Source organism: Eubalaena glacialis, chromosome 6, assembly GCF_028564815.1.
Source record: "Eubalaena glacialis isolate mEubGla1 chromosome 6, mEubGla1.1.hap2.+ XY, whole genome shotgun sequence".
Classification (NCBI taxonomy): domain Eukaryota; kingdom Metazoa; phylum Chordata; class Mammalia; order Artiodactyla; family Balaenidae; genus Eubalaena; species Eubalaena glacialis.
Window position 1 is genome coordinate 16,666,578 of NC_083721.1, and position 24,242 is coordinate 16,690,819.

Genomic DNA, 24,242 nt, shown 5'->3' on the forward strand with positions numbered 1-24,242 from the left:
TACAACTAGTTCAAAGAAAAAGTAAAATAGCAGAGATATTTATGAATCAGAAATACTGAAATGAATTGCAAATCTTTGCAAAACTGGATCTCTTTTGGATGTGGGGAGAGTTGTCTCTTCAAATGAGAGAATTTGTTTGCATGTCTATAGACAAGAATTATCTGCATCACCATCAGTTATCTACTAAAGGCAATGAAAGATTAAGAGCTTCCTTAGAATCAGAATCAGATAACAGAAGGTTGTGCTCTAAAGGATGAGTAGCTTTACATGTAACACATTTTCCTACACCATCAAACAAAGATTGATCAGGTTATCAGTTTGAGATGCCTTTATCTCTTCCTACAAATAGAAACATTTAAGACTTTAACCACCTTCAAGTTTTTAAATTCTAGGATATCTTTGCCTATATCTTAATTGCAGAGACTCTCATGTTTGAAAAGGTTGTTTGGCTCCCTGGAATTCTAAATGAAACATTCCAAGAAGCCAAGGAAACTTCTAGGGATGTATAAAGCTAAAAGAGAAAAACTTCCGCCATCTAGGAATAGTCCTAATATATTATTAAAAGAAATAAAACTGACCCATGTCAGAAATAAAACTGATGTTGCAAGAGAACATCTATATGAGTAGAAAATTCATGCAGTATGGAGAGGTAAAAAATTAAAAAGTAAAGGACACTTTACCCACCCCCAGGTGGCTCTCCAATATTATCTACTATTAGCAATGTATATGTCATTTTTATTACCCAAAAGAGAGTATATAATACAATGTTCTGAAACTTACATTAAAAAAATAATATATCTTGGAGAGTTTTACATGTATGTGAACACAAATCTACTCCATTATTTTTACCAGTGACATAGAATCCCATTGTAAGATGAACCATATACATTGTGGAAATAAAGGAAGACCACCCAAATGAGAATGAAGAGAGGTCATTTATTCAGTGTTTGCCGTAGCAAAGGAGTCATTGACCATTGCTTGTGTTTGGTAGATACTCAAAGGCTATCAGGTGACTGGGAAAGCTTTATAGTGAAAAGGGGAAAGGTTTAGGTATGTACTATTTCTGTTTCATACCTTTTTATTGCTCCCATATCCTCTTTCCCAGAGACAATTATTTAACTTTATTTTATAATTGCTCCTCCTGGAATTTGTGCATCTCTATTGTTATAAATAATGTGTGTATCCTGCCATGTTATAATTCATGAATTTTAGGGAATATCTACTTACTGGATATTATGGTGACTCAGGATTGAACTCTCTTATACTGTGTCTTGTGCTTTCTTCTCTCTTCTCAGTATAGTTATATTAGTGTTTATTCTATTTGACATTCATTGGACTTCCTTTACCTGAGGAATCATGTCTTTCAAAACTTTGGGAGAAAACTCAGCCATCATCTTTTTGAGTATTGTCCTTCCCCATTTTCCCTATAATTTACCTCTAGAGCTCAGAATAGACATATTAAGACTTTCTTACCCTTTTCTCCATGTCTTTTAACCTCATATTTTCCATATAATTTTTTCAGATGTATCATCCAACTCACTGATTCCCTTTTCAACTTTGTCTATTCTTCTGCTTTACATTTGTGTTGTTTTAAATTGTAATTACTATATTTTTCACTTCTATAGATTCTTTATTTTTCAAATCTTCTTTGTCATTTTTATAGTTTTGCTTCAATCCCCTCTTTGATTTCCTTGCACATATTTCCTTACATATATTTGATTTCCTTACACACATTTATTATTCCTTATACATATTTGTTTATACATAGTTACTTTATGCTCTTTATGTAATATCTCAGATCTTTGTGCTTTGGTGTTACAACTGATTTTCACTGAACATAGTTTATTACTTTGGATTACTTCTGATTTTTTTTTTTAATGTGAGGATATGCTTATTGTAACCACCTCTGGGAATCCTGTGAGGTTTGGGTGAAAGGTAATTTTATTTAGAAGGGAATTGCCCTTGTTCCTACGGAATAGGAACCAGGGGTACCATCAACTGGTGTCCATTTTTAACTAAAATTCTCACCCTGGGCTTCTGCATAGCACATAGTATACATTTATGCCATGGTGGGTGGCTTTGTTTTTTGGGTTTTGAAGAAATGGTTGACTTTCTTTTCTTTCTATCTCTGTTGTACAGTTTTTCTTCTTTTTCATTATTTTTTCTAGGGTGTGGCTCTCCTTCAGCCTCAGCTTTATGTAGGGTTGTCATTAGTCTGGTTCTCTGCTCCACCCAGATCCAAGGCTTAGTTGGCAGTACTCCAGACCTCTCTACCACCTACCCAAACCCTCTGACCACCAGACCACCAGGCTCTGATGATGTCCTTAGGGTATGGGACAGTTCTCATTCCTGGAGCAGTGCTTTCACCTTAATGAGATGTGATTTCTCTTACTTCCTTGTATGTTCTACTTATTTCAAAAGTTTTATTTTCCTGGCATTTTTTTTGGTGATATATTTCAGGAGGATTTTGGAATCTTTAGTCCAAGAAATTACAGGAAACAAATTTTTCAGTTGCCTTTATATATTGTAATAAATTCATTTAATTTTCTTCCTCAATCATATGCAGAAGATGCAAGGCAGAACTATTTTTATTTTACTAGTAAGTACTGCTTCCATTACTACTGGTATGGGTTTGCTGAAGAAAGCAAAATCTTTACAAGTTAGACCCAAGTTCCTGAATCCTAAATCTATTGAGAATTCATATAAAATATTGCGTTGAATGGCAGCTCCACCAAAATATCACCAAATTGTTGATAAACCAAAGCTGAGTTTATTCTTACTATGGAAAAGAGAACACTACTTTGAAAGAACCTTGTTAGTATCTCAGATTGAGGAGGACAAAATTGAGATATTTGTGAGATTTTGAACGCTGGTTTTAGGCAGGTCTTTCAGTGCAGGGACTTGGTTGTGATTGGGTAAGAATCATAATATAATTGTTTAGTTCTGTTGTGTATAGCAAAGATTTTGAAATAAGGGTTTCAAAGAGTCTTGGGTTATAAATTTTCTTTTGGTTCTTTCTATTGAAGATTTGATGGGTATTTCAGGAAGATCTTGGAATGAAAAATAAAATGATTTGCAACTTTTATATTCTGGGCAAATAAACATTTATATTCCTGGAATAGTAAAGTCTGGTTGATGGAAACCGTAAGACGTATGAGTGTAGATGTTTTCAGTTCTCAAGTGGAAAATAGTAGCTGTTTGAGAACACTTTATAAAATGGTACAACTTAATGATAAAAGGAACATCATTCACAGAACCGTGCAGTGCTGCACAGTTTGAACAAAATATGGCTATGGTGCTAAATGCACTTTTCTCAACAAAACTTCCAGTTGTGATATAATGATAGATGTGATCTCTAAAATTATATAATGTAACTAAAGTGATAAGACACTTTTTGGCACTTGGATTTATAAAATCTGAGGTGATGTGTTCAGGAGACTACATTTTTGAGATGTTCATTGTGATGCCTTTAGCCCTATTGTAAGGATCTTTTTTCTTCTGTAATCCCATCAACAGTCTCAGACTCCCTTACACAAGGACAACCAGAGGGCAGAAAAGCCTTTTTAGAGGGTTGCATGCTTTGGATGAAAGGGAAAGAATTCCTAAGGGGGTCTTTTGGCTTGAATCTTGCTTTTGTGCCCAATAATCTAAAGATATTGTATATCATTTAATCTAAGACACTGTCAATTGGAAGAAGATCCATTGTTTTATGTACTACAACAGAGAAACCCTACCAATTGAACTATGTAGTAATGCTCTCTTATAACCTAGATTTTTTATTTTATAGTCATTAAAATAGTTCTTTTATATCTAGAGATGTATTTTTATCACATGTCATTCTTTAGCATAGGTAAAAAGAACATATGCCAAATAAATTGTTTATTCTTAAGATGCTTTCACATAACATCTCTTCAGAAATACTTTTTGACTTGGAGGCATTGACGTTAGTGCTTTTCCAACAGTATCATCATCTGTGCCATTAAGAATGTTGGTAACACAGCATTTCTTAAGAATATTCCTCTGCTGTTTCTGAAATTCTCTTCCAATGACACCTATTCTGTAAACCTTGATGCAACATGTAAACTCTCTGGATCTTATGAGCCAATATCAAGGGAAGATTTTCAGGTAACAGTCAGGATTCACATTTCTTCATCAAATGGTCCTTAAATAGTTTGCTGGCTGATAGTTATGCCACCAGGAAAAATAACCAATTTGGTTTGTATGAGGTAATGGCAATTATAGTATGACAATAGCCTGGCTACTAGCAATTATAAGATATCATTAATTGTGTATCTTAGAATGAATGAAATGAAAATTTGTATTAAAAAAGCTACCAACTATAGTATTTCCTCCTAATCTTTCCTAATTTATTCTCTACTATATAATCTTGTTAACTTGATTTTCTTAGCCCTCTGGGAGAACTTCATTCCTACTTTAAATATTTAGCTCTAGGACTGAGTAAGCTGGCAAACCCTCTGCAGTGCCTTGGAGGGCTGGTCCCCTTTCCTTTTTTTTTTTTACAATAGGAATAGAAAAGAGTTTTATTTGAGCCAAACTGAGGACTATAGCTTGGAAGCCAGCTTCCCAGATTACTTTGAGAAACTGCTCTAGAGAAGCCTGGTTTTCAGTACAGTTTTATGTCTTGTGAGAACAAAGAACATCAAGCAAGTCAGGGATACATTCCTTCAAGGTTTAAAAAAAACAGATCAGCTCATGCACAGCTAGTCAGTATGGCCTTGGCACCTGGGAAGGGAGTCTTAGTATGGAAGGAGTACCAGCATTGGCATCTCAGGAAGGGAGGCATTTAATCTTTATTTTTAACATGGACATTCTTTACTTCTGGTCAATGCACACTTTTCTTTAATAATTAAAGCAGATGTACAATGTATGTTTGATAGGCCACAAACAGGCTATTTTAGTTAGCATAAAATGCAGGTTAACTCATGTATAAGCCAGAATGACTTGCCCATACCTCAATATGTGAACATTTCTTTTTATCACAGGTTACCAGAAACTTAGTATCTTAATCTCACCCTGAAGGCTATAATGTACAATTTGCAGAATGATATTTTACTGGTAAAACATATTAGATTCCTGGGTGGTATAAGAGGAAGTTTCAGTTGCAAGCTAGAATATGACATCAAATTAAGGAACTGGCCTTAGAAAGCTCACCATCTGAGAAAGAGATGTGATACTTATATGTCCCTTTTGGATTAAGTTATATAACCCAAGGTGTCCATGTGTGTGAGCTGGACTACCATCTGGTCCTGGAATGAAGTGAGACTAATAAATTCACTTAAAATGTCAGCTTCAGTTTAAACTATAAGAGCTAAGTGGTCCCCAAACAGAAAACCCAATAACTCAGTCCTTTGCTATTCAAGTTTCTTTAACACTCAGCAATAAACTAATCCCCAACTGGTGGAGTAACCTCAGTGGTTCTGACTCCTTTTTAGTGAATTTGTATGATATGCTGCTGATTATAATATTTTAAGGGAAAGCATAAAAACAGTTTACATATTTTGGAAATATATTCTCTAGTCTTTAGGAACGTAGTAAAGAATTATATCTACTCTACATCATCAACAATGACTTTTAAGGCATTAAAAATTTTTTTTCTTTCTTAATGTATCAGCCATTCCAAGCTTCTATGAAGCTTTTTTGCATTTCAGGGTTTCCTAAGACCACTGGACTCAGCTCAGTTTTCTTTTTTAATTCATAAATATAAAAGATTTATATTTTTGATATGGAGGGGCAAGAGATTTACCCTTGTCCTTCTTAAGTTAACATAACAAGATTCATTGGTTCCAGAGCAAAGGCTGTAATCTACATTGGGTATCGAGGTATGGGGAACTCATTATTATTAAACTCTCATATACTTAAGTATAAATTCTGAGCTTGCTTACTAAATACAAAAGGCATGGCCCATGGTTTCTCTTGGTTTCTTTCTTAGTTTAACTTTCTAGTTGAGGAAGGAAAACTTGTGCACAAACTTGAGAATAACAGCAGGAACAGTATATGTACACAGCAGAATGAGGGGCAATGGCAATAAATGCTTACAGATGTTGAGGGGGAGGGGTAATTTTTGGCTGATGAGTTGGAGAGAGTTTAGTGTAGGAGGCATAGTTTGTGGTGAGTTTCAGTGACATTTTCTTTTCACTGGTTTTACAGGGAACAGGGTAAGCACTTTGCTTTTCCATGTGAAGGCTTTCTTTAGTTCATTAGAGTTTCATGTTGTAGCAAAACCAGTTGGACTCGGTAAAAATGGCTGAGATGGTGCACCAGAAGCCAGGAATGCTGTCATTTTTTGCTTAAATGGGTGGGGAGTGGGGCGGGAGGCTAAACAGGATTCAGCAAGCAACTTGTTGGGGAGCTCTGCCCATCCCATCCTCCCTCTTCCCTCAGGTTACATTCTTTTTCTGAACCATCTGACCTTGCAGGGCCCGGTACATAACTGCTCCCTGCCCTGAGGTGGAAAAGTATAATTCACTGGGCCCATCGTGATGGGAATGGGCCCAAGAGAATGTGTAGTGAGAACTTTTCTAGGGTCTTCCTTTTTACTTTTGTTCAGATTTGGGAGAGGATGGTGGTGGAGAATCACCTGCTTCTTTTGGGAAGAACCTCTCTGCCCACATGTTTCCTGCAGCCACTGCTTCTCACCAAGCTCATTTACATAAGACGTGCAGCAAATGGTAAAAGCCAAGTCACATGTAAACTATATTAGGAAATTAATGATGTTCACTTTTAGCAACAAAATCTCAGTTTTTGCATACTGTCAGGTTTCTTGATGTTTTAGAGATTCAGAATTGTCATTTAGCAACTGTTTGTATATGAAAATTTGCTGCCAAGCCTCTTTTATGCTTTGTCAGTCAAAATGACACTTGCAATTGTCAGGTGTGACCTAAGCTACTTTCAGGGTAAGGAGAGTTTTGGAATTAAGCTTTTTCAAAGAAAGTTTAGTCACCAGAGTGAACAGCCAAACTTTGAATTTGGAAGAAAGCAAAACTGGAGCCTTCTGCACTCCCTGAGGGTGAAACATTCTTCAGTATTTCCAAGCAAAGGATTGGACCTGGGCTAATGCCCTTAGTGTTAGACTAAGGACTAGCGAATATGCATACTTTAGAATAAATAAAAATTGCTACACTTTTTAAATGGGCACATATGTCTTTCCTGTCCCATTTTATTTTTTTTTGTGGTATGTTTACTTAGTTCTCTTAAATATTTATCATTTTAAATTCACAAATTAAATAAAATGTACAAATCTAATAAAAGTCTATTATTTTAAAAAAACTAATAAAATTTAAAAAAATCTTAGTTTCACTGCCTCATTCAAGACAACATTTACATTTAAGTATGTTTGTATTTCCTTTACTAAGATAGTTTTTTTTTTTTTTCTTTTAAATCATGGTTATCTTCATTGCTAAGGTATAATTTTCAAAAAGGTAAAATCATGACTCATGAAAATGTAAACTTGTATCAAAGATGATATTAAACTCCCTAATTAATGAGAGAACCAGGAAGATGTTCAAACTTGTTCAAATGAGAATTTGAAGAATATATAAATATAAACATATATACACACACATAATCAGGAATGCTGACATGAATTTACTAATAGGTGGAACAAAACTGATTAATATCCTACAGGATGATAAAATATAATCTAATGATATATGTTTAGGGTCATCTTCAGGCTGGGGATAAATATTTCTACTAACAAACTTCATTTGCAGTGATATAAATAAGAATCATTTGCGGTACCATCAGTTTTCTGCAATGTGACTTCTACCTCTGCAGAGCTTTAAAATCACCTAATCATTAGAAATAGAATCAAATGTACATAGTTAAAAAGAATCAGATAACCCCTGGCTTCCATAACTCCACTGAAAGGACAACCAGTAATCTCTTTTGCCCATTTTTAACTGTTGGACAATTTTCCTGACATTACATTAAAAAAAAAATTTATTGGAGTATAGTTGATTTACAATGTTGCGTATTGTAGGTGTACAGCAAAGTGAATCAGTTATACATCTACATATATCCACTCTTTTTTTTTTAGATTCTTTTCCCACATAGGCCATTACAGAGTATTGAGTAGAGTGCCCTGTGCTATACAGTAGGTTCTTATTAGTTATCTATTTTATGTATAGTGGTGTGTATATGTCAATCCCAATTTCCCAATCTATCCCTCCCCCCACCTTATCCCCTGGTAACCATAAGTTTGTTCTTTACATCTGTGATTCTACTTCTGTTTTGTAAATAAGTTCATTTGTATCCTTTTTTTAGATTCCACATATAAGTGTTATCATATGATATTTGTCTTTCTCTGTCTGACTTACTTCACTCAGTATGACAATCTCTAGATCTATCCATGTTGCTGCAAATGGCATTATTTTGTTCTTTTTTATGGCTAAGTACTATTCCATTGTATATATGTACCACATCTTCTTTATCCATTCCTCTTTTGATGGACATTTAGGTTGCTTCCATGTCCTGGCTATTGTAAATAGTGCTTCCATGAACATTGGGGTACATGTATCTTTTTGAATTATGGTTTTCTCTGGGTATATGCCTAGGAGTGGGATTGCTGGGCTGACATTACATTTAATTACATTTCTGACTTTGGTGAGAGATAAATCTAATCCTTTTCAGGTGTCATTTTAGATGGAGGCATGATGTGTTGTGCATCCTTACAAGTTCATTAGTTATAGTGTAAGGCCTAAAATTAAGGTCCAATATTATGTGCTGACTTGACATCTGAGGAAACTGAGAGGGCCTTGAATGGTCCAATCGCAAATTCTCCTCCCCACTCTTCTCCCATTGATATTGACCTTTAGTCAAACAACTCTTCTTATCAAGGGGACAAGGCACATTTCCTGCTTATCCTGAGTAGAGATGGTGTTCTCTGCCAGTCCACATAGTAATTCAAACAGGCCAATCACATCCTCCTGTGGTAACCAGGGGCACCTCACCCTCTTGATACTACAAAGCCTGCCTCCCTCAGACCTTGGTTGTTCACTCTGGGCCCAAGTGCAACCCCTGTGTGTCTCTGTGCAATGTCTTTGGTTCCCAGGCTATGAGTATCTGTGACTAATGCTACTGTCAGTCTTATCTGTCCTGTGTTGCGTGTCAGGGTTCAGCCATCACCATAGTTGGAGGGTAAGAACCTCTCCTTCATCAATAGGTAAATAGGGGGTGGTTACAACATCAGTTTAGAGAGTTGAATAAGAACAGAGCAGGGGAAGGGAAAATAATATATCTAAGGGCAAACAGACCCAGGTCCAGCAGAAATGGTGAGTGAGACTCATGGGCTGAAAGAATGCTCTAAGTAGAAGAAAATTCATGTGTGAATATTAAAACCAAAGGGCAGAGTCTAGCTTCTTCAAGAGACTGAAAGTTTTTTCAAAATGACTGGAATATATGGAGAGTACAAGATCATGATTGCTTAGAGATAACCTGGACAGGTAAGATGTAGCAGTGAAAGCCAAGTTTAGGAATTTGGACTTTATCTTAAAAGCAATGGGAATGATTGAAGAGGGTGTTATGTGATCAGGATTGTGTTTAAAAGAATCTTTATGGTTTTAACACAGAGTGAAGAATGTTTAGAATAGAGGTTGGTAGCTAGTAAGGAAGTCATTAAAGCAATCTGGGTATAAATATGGTGCCTTTCCAAGAGTACGAATAGTAGAGATGGAAATAAATGGGCTTAATTTAGGAAATATTGAGAAATTAGGATTTAGTGGGTTTGGTGATGAATTGGATGTGGGTAGAGTTGCCAGATTTAGCAAATAAAAATACAGGATGTTCACTTCCATTTGATTTTCAGATAAACAACAAATAATTTTTTTAGTGTAAGTATGTACCAAGCAATAGTTGGATCACATACAAATTATTACTTGTTTAACTGCAATTCAAGTGTAGCTGGGTGACCTGTATTTACTTGACAACCCTAAATGTGTGGTTGAGGAAGAAGGAGGAGTTAGATGACTCCCAGGTTTTTGAAGTATGAAGTTGTTAGAGGAGTGAAACAAGGATTTTCTATTTACTCAGAATATGAATGCTTATTACAAATCAAACATTCCACAAAGAAAACCCACTTCAAAAACACATGTTTGTGAAGGTGATTTTACATTTTGATCTTCTTCATAAAACATGGTATATTTTGAATTTTTTTCCTTGGGAGGAAAGGAAGAACTGTCAGAAATAGAATAAAGTAAAATATGGGAGGATAAAGTAGCAGTATATTGTGAAAGGGAGCTCTGTTTAGGGGCAGGTGAGTAGGGTCTAAGGTGAGAAGACCCTGACCTTGGATTGTTTTGATGTCAGGTGACTATAGTTATGCTTGTTTCTGCTTTTCATTGTGGTTATATGTGAGTTTTACTTTATATTAAGGGAGGTTGTTCTACTCAACAAAGTAGTAGGGTTTATTAACTTTCAAGGGCAAATAAGTGAGATTCTGGTTATTAAATCTCAGCATCTAAAAGTAATGAATCACAGAGATTAATTTGGGATGAATCATAAACCAAAAAGTAAAAACTAAACCTATAGAACTTCTCAAAGAAAACATAGTGGATACCTCACAATCACAGGATAGACAAAGATTTCTTAAATAAGATGTGGAAGGAAAAAATCATAAGAGAGGAAAATTGTAAGTCAGATTTTAGAAAAATTAAAATTCTGTTTATCAAAGACATTGTTAAGAAATTGAAAGGACAATCCATAGATTGGGCAAAATATTCAAAGTACATATATCTGACAAAGGACTTGTATTAAAAATATTCTTAAAACTCCTAAATCTCAATAATAAAAGACAAACCTAATATAAAATAGACAAAAAACAGAAAGATATTTCACAAGAGAAGATACATGATCAGCCAATAAACTCATGGAAAGAAAATCAACTTCGTTAGTGTTCGGGGAAATGTATTTTCCTGAAGTCTACAATGAGATAGCACTTAACACCCACTTGAATGGCTAAAATTAAAAAGGCTGACGGTACTGTTGGAGAGGATGTGGAAAAATTGAAACTCAGACATGCTGGTGGGAGAATAAAATGGTACAACCTCTTTGGACAATGGTTTGGCAGCTTCTTATAAAACTAAACAAATATCCATCAGAAATTCCTCTCCTATGCATTTATACAAGAGAGGTAAAACATACACCCACAAGAAAATTTATATAAGAAAATTCATGGATGTTTTATTCATGATAAACCCAAACATAAAAAAATCCAAATAACCATCAACCAGTGAATAAACAAGTTGTGCCATGATCATACAATGCAGTAACACTCAGTGAAAAAAGAAACAAGCTACTGATACACAGAACAGCATGGGTGCATTTCACAACTTTAAGTTGAGTGAAAGAAGCCAGGTACAAAAGAGAACATACCGTATGGCTCCTTTTATGTGACTTTATATGATGTTACAGAAATCTAAGCAATTGTTGCGCAGAGGTGGTATGGAGTGGGATAGGCTGGAAAAGGGCAGAGAGGGAACTTTCAGGAGTGATGCAAGTGCTCTGTATCTTCATTGGGTTGTGGTTATGTGGGTGTACACATTGGCCAAAGTTAATTGAACTCTACACTTAAAAGCTCAGCATTTTCCTCCATGTAAATTATGCCACAATTAAAAAGATAATAGAAAAATAGACAGTGATAGAACTCTTTCTTATTTTGTGAGTAGAATAAATTACACAGATGGTTTTTTCTGCCACGAAAGATGAAAATGCAAAGGCAACACAAGTTGTCATTGGAGAGAAGAGTAAGAGGCTCAGGTTTGCACTCTAGATTCTCTTGATATCATCCAAATTTCTTAAACTCACCGTCCTCTCTGAGACAATATGCATAAAATTACATATGTAAAAGATCTTAGTAGAAACCCAAGTGGTAAGTACGTATCGTGAAATATCAGTCTTTTTCTTTTTCTCATTTGTGTTACTGTCCTGAGTGGTGACTGATGAATAAGTTGAAGAGTTTGTTCAAATCAGTTCACATAGGGTTGGTCTCATGCACACAGCATCAATCAACAATATCTAAAAAGAGAGAAAGTCTTGAGAGAAGATTTATGTATTTTTAAAGAGCGTATCATGTTTGCAAATTATATGACATTGTTTTCAAATATTTTGCTTGTTTAATCACTGGGAAGACTTTTTTAAAAAGAGCTACTCAAAATTATTTCTTTTTAAGAACTACTTTCAAACATATTTTTCTCTAGAAAATATTTTTCCCAAGAATGAATCTCTGTCCTGTGTCTCATGGAACACATTTTGAAGACACTGTTAGTAATTTAAAATATTCACAGATTCTCAAGTAATGCTGAGATGACAAGCTTATTAAGATAACTGAAATGAAATAAAAAAAGTACAAGCTTTGTAGCATGCAAGTTAAAACTAATGAACTCATGAAATTATGATCATATTATTTACAGGTTAAACATTCAATTCAAACATCTCTCACATCTGTAGTGAGAATTTTCAAGAGGTATAAAAGGGAAATCTTGTCTTATGGAGATTGCAGTAGCATGCTATTTCTTTAATAGAGTTAACAAATTTCTTCCTCTCAGTAAATTTAAGACTTATGAAATAAACACTCTACTGAATGAGGAATAAGGGACATACTATTTCAATTTAAAATGTTATACCATTTCCCCTTCAATAAACAATCAAAAAATGAAGAGAGAATATATTTTGCTTTTTTCTTTAACAGGTTTATAAATGATACCTGATTTTAATGTGGGTGAAAAATAAGTAAATGAATACTGCTTCTGTATACACTTCTATTTTAAAGCCTATATTCTTACTATTTAATACAATTTTCTAACACAAGAGACATAGCCCATGTCAAAACAGGATCACAGAGCCAAATGTGCTTATGAGAACACAAGTCTCCTGGAAATTGAAAAGAAATGTTGAGGATGGCTTTGAACTTCCACAGTGCATAGAATGCCTCATATTAACTAGACTTCAAGAGACTGTAATACTCCAACTAACTGTTGATTTATAGGTATTTTATTTTTACAATTCGCCACCTTTCTGAGTTTACTATTTTCCAACTGGGACTTCTAGATATAAAATTATATCACCTGTAATAATTGTAGTGGTGTTTTCTTCCCCTTTAATATTTTCACATTTCATTTATTTTTATACTGTATTTCATTGACTGGTACTTACAGGAAAATAATTATGGAAAAATGGGCATCTTGCCTGTGACAGATTTTAATAGAAATGCTTTTAAATTTCACCATTAGGCCTGATTTTTGCTTATTTTATTTATATATACATAAATGTGTATAATTTTCTACATTAAATTAATAGTCATCTATTCTTATTCTAAGTTAAAAAAAAACAGTCAGGAATAGAAGTTAACTTTTACAAATTAAGTTTTGGGTGCCTATTGGGAAACCATATGATTTTTCTCCTTTGACTTATAAATGGGATAAATTATACCTATAAAGTTTTACTGTATGATTTTATTTGCAAATATTTTATTTAGTACTTTAAAATCTATACTCATTAGTGACATTTGTCTGTAATTTTTTGTGATATATAAAATTTTGTTATTACTTATATGATTATACATAATGAATTTTTTTTTGTAAGATAAGGGATAGTTTGAACAACAAAACATTATATATTAAACATTTGAAAAAATTCACCTCTGAAACCATCTAGGCCTTTGGAAGATAGTCTTTGAAACCATTTCAATTAATTCTATGATTATAGTATTAATTGTCAATGAATTCATTAACCCATTTTATTCAACAGAGATATTAAATTGTTTATTAGTTGAACTTTTTTCCACAAAGTATTTAAGATGGCTAGTGGAAATATTAAAAATAGGAATTTGATCTTAAATTGCATGGTATATGCTGCAATTCAATTTTACTAATGAAAAAGCTATAGTTCTATTATATTCCATATTTACGTTGAGTGGAACAACACCTTCTGTGAGATATAAAATAAAAGTAACTGGTTAATGTAGCATGTCGAGAATCTGTTTCTGCCTGAAACTTGAGTCATAGGTTCTTTTGAAATAAGGGACTATGTTTTACTCATATAGGAATATATATTTTATTATCTGTATCTATACAGTTCTCTGGCATATAATGAGTGTTCAATAAATATTTGCTCCTTTAAAAAAGACATGAATGAATCAGGCAATATAAACACACATTTTTTTTTTTAGGATTGGCAGAGCCGTGCTGAGGACCATGGCACACGGACTCCTACTGGCGCCATCCCAGCCCTGGGAGCTATAGCATGGTCAGAACAAGTGTTTCTGTTCCTTTTTCTCTTAGAAACTGCAAAATACATCAGGCTAGCAGCCGGTGCTGGATTTTCCCTCATATATCCTATTGGAGGTTAATCATTAGGGAGGGGAAGAAATACGTTGTTTTGTTAGGATTGGTAGAAACAAAAGGAAGGTTAAACGATGCGATAAAATGTTAAGATTTGCATTTGGAAGGAAAATATGTTATATATTAGTTGTTAGATGCAGGCTTAATGAAAAATATTAGCCAAGGAGGTGAAACACAATATCCTGTTTAGACTTTTTGCTTTCAATTATCATAATAAAGTTACCATTTATTATGCTTATGTAACAATTAAAACTCATTTACTCTAACAACAATAATAAGTAATTGCTAGTTGCTTTTCATTTTTATCTCACTTATTACACATACCAATTCTATGAGCGAGGCAATCTTTTAATCCCCAGCTTACAGAGAAGTGAACTGAGTCTCAGAGGGAATGCCTTCGTAAGTTATGTGTGGAGTAAGTGGGAAGCCAGGCTGTAAATTCACACTTGTCTGGCTTCAAAACCATGTTCTAAAACACTAGACAACATCATCTGACCATTTCACTTTAAGCTATAAAACTGTTTTAAAATGTTCTCTCTGGGTCTCTTCTGTATCACCCCTGTTCCTTCACCATATTTCATCGCTTCCTCAGAAATCAAGTGGACATACACTACTGCAGCAAGCTGACTCTAATATTCCAGTCTCTTCAGCTTTTATCACCCTATATGTTTCAGCTTGCATATTTACATGACCATCAGAACCAAAGTTTGTTCATATGACATAAAGAGCTATGCTTTTTTTTCTTGAATAATCAATCACTGATAATAGTCTGGATGCTTTTTACAACTAATTTTTGCATATGGAAAACATTTTAACAACCTGATAGATAATACAGGGAAATTATATGAAAACTATCAGCATGTTCAAAATAAAGGTCACATGCAAGGCATTTCAGTTATTTGATAAAACTGTCATAAATTTATACTGCCGTCATCTCCTTTTGCAAATTTCTGGAGCAGTAAATGATCTTCTCCAACCTGTTAGTTTAGTTTCAGTTTTGGAATAGTAACTATTTCTCTTGTTTACGTCCAGAGACGTTTTAAGCTAGCAACCTTCCCAAGAATTGAGTACATAAAAGGTCACATTGACCCTGACTTATCTGAACATTTCCAAGTTTTCTGGCTAACCCAACAGGGCTCTAGATAACCCAGTGGCTACACAGCACAAAAAAGGTCACTGCCAAAGACATGTCTTGCAACATTAGGGCGGGTTTGCATTTTTTTTTTTTTTTGGAGTGAGTTTCTCTCCATATGAGATGAAGCAATTTTCATTTCTTCCAGATTAAAATTTCATTTCCTATAGAAGCTATCTTCTTTAGCTCACTCACCCCAAATGCATGCATTTTGGGATAAAAATATTGAAACCTACGAGGACTATTATAGATCAAGCAAAGGATAAATAGGGTGCATTAATAAAATAGAATAATAAATATTGATTTATATTAAATATAATAGTATATAAAACAATTATGTATCATAATTATAAAATATTACATTTATACATAAAATACACAATTGCAAAATATACCATATATAATATGTGTTAATTATGTATTATAATAATATAAATACTAGTAAATAAAATAATAAAAATAAAAATAGAAAGAAAGCAAGGTAAGAAAGTTTGATGGCCCAAGTAGTGCTTGAGCTCAGAAGAGTACTTTGCATGGTAGAACGGCTGTACGGTGGAAGTGACACTCTCATATAACCTTTCTTATATAATATTTTGCTGACCCTGATGATACTAATTCAATTACTCTATTTAAAAAATACATTGTAAATCAAATATACTTCAGTAAAAAAAATTTAAAAAACATATTAAAAATAAATTTAAAAATAAAAAAAAATACAGAAAAACACACAAAAAAGAAGTAAAAATCACTTTAATTCTACTACCCTTAGCCCCATGAATTTATAAAAAGAAAGACATGAAAATATATCTTCTATCTCTCCAGTTCTGCCTACTGAAATAGCCACTGTTTCTCGTTTGTTTTTAGTAGTTTCTAACAATGCGTCTTGAAGTGGCTGCCACCTCATCACCAGAAGCTCTGGCTTTCCCATGACCTATCAGTCTACCAAGAAGTACAGCCTGAGCCATAAATGGGGTTCAGGAACAGTGCTCTGCTATCTATCTATTCGAGTCACTGCTTCCCTGTCACATGTGAGGGAGCTCTGCACACAACCACTTTTTAACTGCTTGACATCAGGGCTGCCTCTTAGACCTGTACCTACTCCTTGCTTCTGCTTCTTTCTAGAATCAGGTGCCCAAACAGCCTGATGCTTGCTCATTTCTGCTTGGGAGCGCCTCTAGTTCTTCTCTCCATCCCTTGGCTTCAGTGTGAGATGCAGCTCCATAAACCCCTACTTCTTAGATGCCTTCAGTAAAACACACAGATCCCTTCTGCTCCAGAATTTTATTGCAATTTACTGTGGGGTGTACAGGATGTTGTTATACATTATTGGGTGCCCCCTTTAGCACTGAAGACACTCATTCTTCCTGCTGCAAAGAATGTTACCTGCTGACAGCTCACAGCTGAGTCCATCTTCAGGAATTGCCCTCTGCCAAAGGAAACAACCTTGCCCACGGTTATGGTTATGCACCTTAAGGGTGGAACAGCCCACCTTCAATGACTGGTTGATGAGAAGGTACAAAGGTGCAAAGAAGATGGCCCCCTTTGCCCATCATTAAAGGGCCAACCAGCTTTAGAGCTCCCTGAGGCATCACTGATAGCCTCCGTTGCAACCACATCACAGTTCAACTTCTCCCTCGGCTCAGTCCTGCTGCCTCCTCCCACCTCCCTTACAGGTGTTCCTGAGGACTGTCCTTAATTAACCACCTGCATACACATCCCTGTCTAGTTTGTTTCCTGGGCAACCTGACCTATGGCATGAGGATAAAAAGAATAACATTAAAAGCTGCACAGGTTTTAAAATTATGGTCCCAGGTCTTTAATTTCTGAGTCCTGAAATTGTAAATTGTTACTCTGATGGGATTCTGCCCTCCTCTATAAAATGGAAATAATAAAAGAGCTGTATGAAATCTATTTTCTAGGAAGATTATCTAAAGGTAATCTGAATAATAGTTTTCCTTTGCCTTGTGTTGGGTGACAAGTTCTCTAGGACCCTGTCCTACCCAAGAATTATCACTTCTCAGATTTACTTATTATCCCATCTGACTAGTAAATTGTCATGGAACAATAGATTTGTGTATATGATAACAGTGGGGAGGCTGACCAGTAAGTTGTAGTTCCTGGGCAGCAGAACCAACATACATACTAGCTGGTTGTGAATTTACTTGTAAAATGTGAGTGTGATCCAAGTCCCATATTAAGCAAGCCCTGGAATTTATAAGACTGAAAACTCCTTGAGGGCAGGGGCCAATTTTGATGGTAGGTACTCAACCTACATATGCTTTATTCCTGAATTAATATTCCTCTTCTACATGGAAGTAATAGTCAAATACAACCTGTAATTTGTTGATGAATATGTTAACCGACAAAGCATACAAACAATAAATGGATATTTCTCTCATTCCTTAGCATAGAATTAATTTGACATTAGGGATATTCTGAATATCAATAATGTTCCTTAGGATTTGCTATATATATAAAATCATGTCTGAATACATTTTTATTTCCTTCTTTCCAATCTTTATGACCTTACTCAATTTTTACAACCTTATTTCATTGGTTAGAACCTCTGGAACAATACTAAATAAAAGTGGTGAAAGTCCACATCCTTAATCTTGAAAAAGTGTTCAATATTTCACCGTTAAGTACTATGTTAGCAGTAGGTTTTCAATAGATGTCTATTATAATATTGAGTTAGTCCTCCTGCACTTTTAGTTTACTGAGATTTTTTTCATGAGTTTTTGTTGAATTTCTCAACTTTTTTTGCATGTATTGATATATTCACATGATTTTTCTCCTCTATTCTGTTAATCAATTACATTGATTGATTTACAGTTGTAAAGTCAGTCTTGAATACTTGGTCATGATGGATTATCCTTTACATATTGCTGGATTTGACTTACTAATATTTTGATAAGAATATTTACATCTATATTCATTAGGGATTTTGTTTCTTATAATGTCCTCATTAGGTTTTGGTATTAAGGCTATGTTGATCTCATAACATCAGTTGAAAAGTATTCCCTCATCCTTTATATTCTAAAAGGGTTTATTCAAGACTGGTATAAATGTCTGATGGAATTCATCAGTGAAACCATCTTGGTCTGAAGCTTTCTTTGTAGCTTTATGGGAAGGTTTCAAATTACGACTTCAATTTCTTTAGTGCTATTCAGATTTTTCTCTTTCTTTGCATCAGTTTTTGTGAGTTGTGTTTTTTTTTCCAAGGAATTTGTCTATTTATCTCAGTTATCAAATTTACTGAATTATTTTGAACATAAATGTCTTCAAAATATTTCCTTAATAACCGTTTGATGTAGGATCTGTAGTTATGTCCCCACATTCATTTCTAATGTTGGTAATTGGTTTCCGATGTTTCCTTCCTTCCTCCTTCCCTTCTTCACTTCTTTCCTTTCTACCTTCCTTTCTTTTTAAAAATTAGTCTTTTTAGATGTTTATACACTTTGTTAATCATTTCAAACCCAACACTTGGACTTTGATTTTCTCTGTTGTATTTTTCCTGTTTTCATAATATTAATAATTTCTTTATTGCGTGCCCACCATGTGCATCATGCCTTTTATAACATTTATCTGTAATTCTCAAAATAATATTGCAGGGAAAATATTACTGCTCTTAGTTTAAATTTGTGTAAAATAAGACACAAAGAGGTTAATTTTTTTGTGTGTGTATCTTATAAGTATATTTGAATTTAGAACTATATGATCGCAAAGATGATATCTTTTACTACATTATAGTGCCTCATGGCAAAGTTGTAGAGAGTTTGAATATATGAATTATGATTCTAAGTCCAGTTCTTGCCTCAGCACTAATCAACACCGCTAAACTTATCAGCATCAATACATTAGGGATGCCTAGTTTGCATAGCAATACGATAAAACCTATAGCCACTTTTGATGAGGTAGTCAAACCAGCATACATACTAATCATATCTAGAAACAACATATTGGTGTTTTATAATTTGCAGACAGGCAATCTTATCAAGGATATAAACAGCAAAATTCCTGGAGGAACCAATCACAGAATGGGAGTATTACCTTTTATTTCTCCATCCAGTTACTCTCACTGAAGCACAGTATTCTCTCCCTCTGCTTTCCTCCCTCTAGAAGATCAAGTTTTTGGAGTTTTCTCTAATGAGAGATTTCCTATTGGATCCAGTCCACAGTGATGGTCTAGGAAGATGCCAGGAGAAAAGATTCAACCACATTTGATGGATTGCAAAAATGACCCCAAGTCTTTATCCCTTAGAGACTAGTGGACCATGTTAGGAACCCCTAGGTGCTTTAACCTCTACTCTCAAGGAATATGTGTGTTAGGGTGAAATGTGTATCAATAAGAATATTTGGTCTGCAGGATTACATGATTTTATTTTGGAGAATCATCTGAGATGTTGGAGTAATCCTACAGTATATATAAGTAATTCGAAAGGCTACCTCAGATCAGCTTTCTGTTTATTACATCAAAGTCAGTGGAGTAAATGAAAGAATGATTTACTTTAGGTCTTAGACCTCTGCAGCACTGGTAAAAGAAAATAAAAATTACTACCAGGATGACCACATTTTTTCTTTGAATGCTTCATCTGCTCACAAAGTTACATGTGTTCATGAAGTCGTCTGACTGCCCAGATTCCTTCCCTTTACTACTTGTAGCAAGAAGCATCCAATCCTGAACTTTTAGTGACTTGTTCTTTCTCTGCTTCCTTTTTTCTAATGAAATGTATTTATCTGTTTTCCCATTCATGCGAGTTCTAAGATGAGAGAAGGTAATCAGATAAGCAAATTCACTTTATTGATGACCAATAAAGTATTCACATAGGTCATTGATACACTTACCCAAATACGAGAAAAGGTAATAATAAAAATTTCATAAACCCTAGGTGGTGGTTAATTCTGCCAATACATGAGTCCGTATATAAATTGTACAGAATGTTCAAACCAGGCTAATAAAATTTGAATTAGTCTCCTGTTAACTGGACTTCCTCATCTGTGAAATTGACACAGTGATAATATCTCTCTTAAGGTTTGTCATAGTGATAAAAATGAGATGAAAAAGTTTTCAGTTTTGTGCTTGTGCCATATTAAATCCTCTACAGAATATTAGCTACATAATAATTATTATTTCTAGAAATTTAGCAGCTTAAGAATATGTAGATTTAAAAGGATCAGAGTTTAATCTTTTTGTGAACACCTTAGGAGAAAAATGTATTTCTAAAATTAAATTTGTACAGCAGTGGTTTTTCCATCCATTCCTTTTGCAATTAGTACTGCCCTTTTGGACAATGTATAATATTTACACATTTCAAGAGTACTTTATAGCATTGATTGGTCGTATTTCATTAACAAGGGTATAGGTTTACCAAAAAAAACCCCTCTGACTTGAGAAAACATGAAGACAAGGTCATAAAGATGAGCAGGGGCCAGCCATAAATCAAATAATAGTGACAGTTGGGTAAGTGGGAGCCAGATGAGGGGGAGTGATGAACTCTATAAGGCAGACTAAAACATTTCCAAATACTGAGTAATCCACCCTTCAGTTCTCTCAAATGGCACATACTAATTTTTATAAATGACATGTTTATAAATGCCTTTATTACAAAATAAAAATTTCTAGACTATCATCATGAAGGGACAAAACACACAAGGAATTAATAAGGTCCTAAATCTACATGAGACAGCCAGACACATAATCATATTAAGACAATACAACGTGGCCAACATTCTATTACAGCCTGGAGAAAGAGTTAAACTTTGCTTGGGGGCCTTGGCAAGGACCGTAAAAAGGCAGTGACACTGCATAAGGATTGCAAAGCATAAGTAGGAGTCACTGAGTAAGAAATTAGGGGTTCTGGGGAAATAATCCTTTACTGAACTTGCCCTTCATCTTATCCTATGATGTAGTGGTAAGTGTTTCATGAATATTTTCTTACTTGAACTGTATAACCACCATATAGAAGGATATTCTATATCTCTATTTTACAGGTCTTGAAATTGATGGTCATATATAACAAATGCTCAAGTTTACACAGTTAGCTAGAGGCAGCTGTCCTCCAAATCCAGGACTGTATGACTTGATATTTTTTTCATTTCAAAACACTACCCTGAAGACATTCCAGGAAAAGATCCTCGAGTGGCAAAGTTATGGCATTTGGGGACAGAATGGTAAGTTGGAGAAAACGTAAGCAAGTGTCACCAGTGTGTAGCTCTGGGAAAGGGAAATGTGCTATAAGGAAATAAAGTTGAAGTATTGTCTCATATTCCATTCTCTTTAAGGCTTATCCTGTAATTTCAATGTTTATATTAACTCACATCTACTCACTTATACAACTATCACCCTGACTTCTCTGATCGGCATATACATGTCATCACATCAAACTACAAACCCATGTTTCTAGGTTTATTCTGTCTCTGTTTTCTTTCGCTTTCAGTATTATCTCTATCCTCATGAAAATAAAAATATCCAAACATAGATCCAATATTTAGACCAAAAGTGTAGACATTCTGTTCCCCCAAGCCCCGGACTCCATCTTATTAACTTGAACTTAAGAAAGAACTTTAAATGAACCAATTGTAACTGACCTGTAGCTATTCATGTGTTTTCCGAGGTAACTTTTTAAAAATTATGATTTACACTTCTGTTGGAAAGCACTCTGGCCAAAATAAATTAAAGGCCAAACTTTCTAGTTCAAAATTCACAAGGCTTTAAGTTTGCAGTGGTGTTTCATTTCAAATAAAGGTGGTTTGGCCAGCTCTAGTCCTATTCTAGGCTGGTCATCAGAAGTCCCATGACATCGTTTTTGAAATAATTAGAAATGTTAAGCATAGAGTTTTGGCCAAATTCCAGGTTAGGTCATTGGGTTCTGCCTCTTAAATCTTCTCTGTGGCCTCTAAAATCCTCTCTTTGGATTGTTGGGAAGCTACAAATGAGGTATCTCCTCACTCTGCTCAGAATGGCCATCATCAAAAAGTCTACAAATAGGTACTTCCTTGGTGGTCCAGTGGTTAAGACTTCACCTTCCAATGCAAAGGGTGCGATTCAATCCCTGGTTGGGGAGCTAAGATCCCATATGCCTAGCAGCCAAAAAAGAAAAAACATAAAACAGAAGCAATATTGTAACAAATTCAATAAAGATTTTAAAAATTGTCTACATTAAAAAAAAATCTTTAAAAAGTCTATAAATAATAAATGCTGGAGAGGATGCAGAGAAAAAGGAACCATCCTACACTGTTTGTGGGAATATAGCTTGGGGCAGCCACTATGGAGAACAGTATGGAGGTTCTTTAAAAAAACTAAAAATAGAGCTACCATATGATCCAGCAATCCCCCTCCTGGGCATATATCCAGAGGAAACTATAATTCGAAAAGATACATGCACCCAATGTTCATTGCAGCACTATTTACAATAGACAAGACATGAAGGCAATCTAAATGTCCATCGACAGATGAGTGGATAAAGATGAATGGATAAAGAGTATGTGAGATATATATATATATACATACATACATACACACACTCATATACATACATACACAATGGAATATTACTAAGCCATAAAAAAGAATGAAATAATGCCATTTGCAGCAACATGGATGGACCTAGAGATTATCATACTAAGTGAAGTAAGCCAGACCAAGACAAATATCATATGATATCGCTTATACATGGAATCTAAAAAAAAAAGATACAAATGAACTTATTTCCAAAACAGAAAGAGACTCACAGACATAGAAAACAAACTTGTTACCCAAAGGGGAAAGGTGGGGGGATGGATAAAACAAGAGGTTAGGATTAACATATACATACTACTATATATAAAATAATCAACAAGGACCTACTGTATAGCACAGGGAACTATACTCCATATTTTATAGTAACCTATAAGGGAAAAGAATCTGAAAAAGAATATATATATAACTGAATCACTATGCTGTACACCTGAAACTAACACGACACTGTAAATCAACTATACTTCCATTTAAAAAAAAATAGTTGACACACATGCTTGTGTATGGTACTAAGATACAAGTCAGTAGGTTAGTAGGTTTGGGAGATTCCTACAAAATTCTTTTACTGTAATAACTGAGGAGTCTTTATATTCTAGCAATCTATTGCTGTGTTACTAATACCCCAAAACTTAGCAACTTAAAACAATGACAGCATTTATTTTACTTATGTTTCTGCAATTTAGGTGAGGCTTGTGGAGACAAATGTTTCTGTTTCACTTGTCATTAACTGGACCAGCCCAAAGGCTGGGGTCTAGAATCATGGGATATCTTGATCATTTGCATGTCTGACAGATGATGCTGGCTGTCAGCTGGGACTACTGCTGTGGTTATGGTCAGAACACCTATATAAGACCTTTCCATTTGGCCACTTGGCTTCCTCATAGCTTGGCAGTTAGGTTGTGAGTATCTGAAGAGAGAGTCAAGTTGAGGCTGAATCACCTTTTTCTAACTTATCCTTGGAAATTATGTAAATGCCACTTCAGCAATGTTCTATTCACTTGGAATGAGTCACCTTGTCCAGTTCATATTCAAGGGGAAAGAATTAGATGCTATTTTTTTGAAAGGAAACATGTCAAAAGTTTGTGGCCATATTTTACAACACTGTACTTATCTTTTTGTCTTCATTTAAAATGAGGAAATGGAGCATCAGAAAGTGCCAGACTTGAGATTACATCCTAGGCTATCTGACCCCGACTTTAATTTTTTTCTCCATGCTAAATGTATTAAATGTATTAATGAA

General features: G+C 34.6%; 1 long non-coding RNA gene across 1 annotated transcript in view; it reads left to right on the top strand.

Moving 5' to 3' along the window:
• The window catches only part of LOC133093186 (uncharacterized), a 121,966-nt gene that overhangs the window by 46,447 nt on the left and 51,277 nt on the right, over positions 1–24,242 (top strand). The window contains exon 2 of the long non-coding RNA XR_009701248.1: positions 14,183–14,259. This is a non-coding gene — a long non-coding RNA (uncharacterized LOC133093186). The remainder of the gene's footprint in view (positions 1–14,182; positions 14,260–24,242) is intronic.